We start from the raw sequence: 3459 nt of genomic DNA on the forward strand, positions 1-3459 counted from the left end.
CTAACACATGCTAATGCTAACAAATGCTAATGCTAACAGATGCTAATGCTAAAAATGCTAATGTTAATGCTAACAAATGCTAATGATAACACATGCTAATGTTAACAAATGCTAATGCTAACACATGCTAATGCTAACACATGCTAATACTAACTCATGCTAATGCTAATGCTATCACATGCTAATGATAACAAATGCTAATGATAACAAATGCTAATGCTAATGATAAGAAATGCTAATGCTAAACATGCTAATGCTAAGGCTAACAAATGCTAATGCTAACACATGTTAATGCTAACAAATGCTAATGCTAACACATGCTAATGCTAACAAATGCTAACACATGGTAATGCTAACACATGGTAATGCTAACAAATGCTAATACTAACACGTTAATGCTAACAAATGCTAATGCTAACACATGCTAATGCTAACACATGCTAATGATAACAAATGCTAATGCTAACAAATGAAAATGCTATTGCTAATAAAAATGTTAATGTTAAAGCTAATGATAAAAATGCTGATGTAAAATATTCTAATAATGATGTTAATGTTAATGCAAAATGCTAATGCCAACACCAGCTGCTATACAAGGTTTCACACACTTAGCGAGCTGCAGGCACACTTAAAATGTCTTAGAATTTTTATTTTCTAGTACTTCACATAAAGTTGAACTATGAGATGGTTGTCTTCATGTTTTGTGGGAGCGGATGGGATATCTTGATCATAATTGGTGAGTTTTTACCCCACACATAGCTCTGGAGGAATTACCTAACGCCGGTGCGCAGCCTGGATCACATAGAAGTCCACATAATGTTAGAACATCCTAGCAGGGTTCAGAATTGCTTTCTGCATTTCATCCCTGGTCCTAATGGTTAGTGATGGTTGTCTAATTGTGCTGAACAGGGAGAAAAATGTAGAAGAGCCTTAACGACAAGATAAAGTATTATATCCACACTTGTACACTCAGAAGATCATAGATGGTTTCAACACTACATCAATCCATCCATCACTGCACAATTATTATGCTGCACAGGTCTGATCAGGTCTCATAGAAATGCAGGATACAACATAAACACATTTACCAACACATACCAGGTTACAGGATGGAACATATACCATGTTAAAGGATACAACAACATGTGTTAACTTAAAACCAAAACAGAGGAAGGTTCGCTCTACTCATTTAGTTTCTTCTTTTGAACAGCTTCAGTTCTTAGAGTGCAGGATCAGGTACAACATGAAGGAGGATATAACCCGCACTCACTTTTTTTTTAAAGATTTGTTTTTTTATACCTTTATTCGATAGGACAGTAGACTGACAGGAAATGGGGAGAGAGATGGGGAATGACATGTGGCAAAGGTCGTCCGGACCGGGAATCGAACCGGCGACGCCAGCAGGCATCATAGCCTAGTATGTGGTACGCGCCTTGACCACCAGGCCAGTGGGCGCCCCCCCGCACTCACTTTTTAAGAGTCTTTCTTTTATTTCAGCAGCAGCAGTCAATCACAGACAGACGGGTTTCGGCGTTAAGCCATAATCAGTGTAACATGTTACACGGATGATGGCTTAACGCGGGTTATATCCTCCTTAACTTAAAACCATACATTTTCAAACTGCATCAATCAATATTTCATATCATAGGCTCTATGATTAAACCAGAGATGTGACAAAGACGCAATTTCTTAGCAGAAATATAAGTCACGGAGAAGAGAATAATGGAATACAGTTCAGAGTTTGGTTACTGCACCAGAATATTATCGTTAACAGGACAATAGTTCTGTATAATGATTGATCGTAATGGATGAATTTATCTGGTTCAGGCTGACCTAAAATGGTGAGATTTCATATTATTGTGTGCTAAGATGTAGGGTCACAATAAGGTATAAAAACACACCCACAATCCTATGTCATCAGTCCTGTGTACTGTGTCCTTTGTCCTGTGTACAGATACTTTTCTGCTGGCATTAATAAGGCTGTAATCTGACCCTGTTTTAATAAAAAACAAACAATCAGACCATCGAACCATTGAACGTACTGTACTTTTAACCAGCTACTTTGTTCAAAAATGTGCTATTTTACCCATTAAAACACTTGCAAGTTGTGTTTAAGCTCTTACTTTTTCTCTTTAAAACAGGGTTGGGGTTTAATTCGAGGGGATCTGTTTTGGAAAATCCAATCAGAGAAGTTTGTTTCCTGACAAACTCAACATATTGCGGAGAGCTGCATGGACGATAATAAGTGACTGCGTCGAGATTTAACAAAGCCAGAAATTGCATTATGGATCCTTCGGTGGTTTGCAATGAAATCCATCTTTGCTTCATGCTTAGGAGAAACACTATTTCATCTTAGGGTGGGTGGATGGGTATTCGGAGCACACAGTCTGTCCTGCTTGGTCTCAGTCAGCAAACGTGTGTCTGTGTCTCTGTCTCAGCGTTGTCAGCGAGGCACAGAACATGCATGTGGTTCGCGGCCCCAACAGGAGCGGAATTGGAGCAGAGGACGGTCCTCGATCGTGTGAATCAAAACAGCATCCCGCTTCGGGCAGTGGAACAAGGGCAGAGAGCTTAATCTGATCTAGCTATAATAACAACAATCATGACATAGGCTATGTATTATAATCACTAATTCACTATGAAGTGTATTTAAATATAATTAAAGTAAAAATAGTCAAATAACAAGGACACATTGTTGTGCACACAAACCTTATCAAACCAAAATGCCTAAACTACTGTAAATGTATGTAGGTCAGGTCTATTATAACTATATGATAATGGTTCTTGTAAGTCCCAATTAATAAGTAGAATACTTGACCTTATTGATATAGAATGTTTGTTTATAATGTGTTATGATTATTTCTTGTGTTATATGTTATGAAACATCGCATGTAGGCCTATTATATTACCTATAACATATACACGAGTGAGCTCTCGGCACCTCTGTGCGGTGCAGGCGAACACAACGGAGCGCTCCCTACCTCCAGTTCAGCCAATCACAAGCTTCCACTGCCAGAAACGGGATGCTGTTTTGATACACGCTCCTCGATCACTCCAAGCTTTCCTGACGCATTTTAAAACTACTTATCAACGGTCACCATTAACCATGAGTGTTTGACGGTAACCAACCTATTTGGCTATCCCTATTACTGTGATATTCTGAAAAAAACAAAGCCATTAATTTAGAACTTCAATTGCCAACATAACAAACGGAAGTTCAAAACCTCTGATTGTTCGCTTACAGCCCTACATATTAACACATGTATTTACTTATATACTTCTAAAGATGCATACATGGTTGCTTCGTTAACACTTAAAATAAATTGAGGATATTACATTATTGAGGAAATTAAGGATAAAAAGAAGAAAACAAGCAGGGGAATGTCCCCCAAAAGACGAGTCTTAATGGAGGACTATGTTGACAGGAGCAGTATGAAAATCCATAATATTATTGCTTTT

Source organism: Nannobrachium achirus, assembly GCF_963921795.1.
Source record: "Nannobrachium achirus genome assembly, chromosome: 1".
Taxonomy (NCBI): Eukaryota; Metazoa; Chordata; class Actinopteri; order Myctophiformes; family Myctophidae; genus Nannobrachium; species Nannobrachium achirus.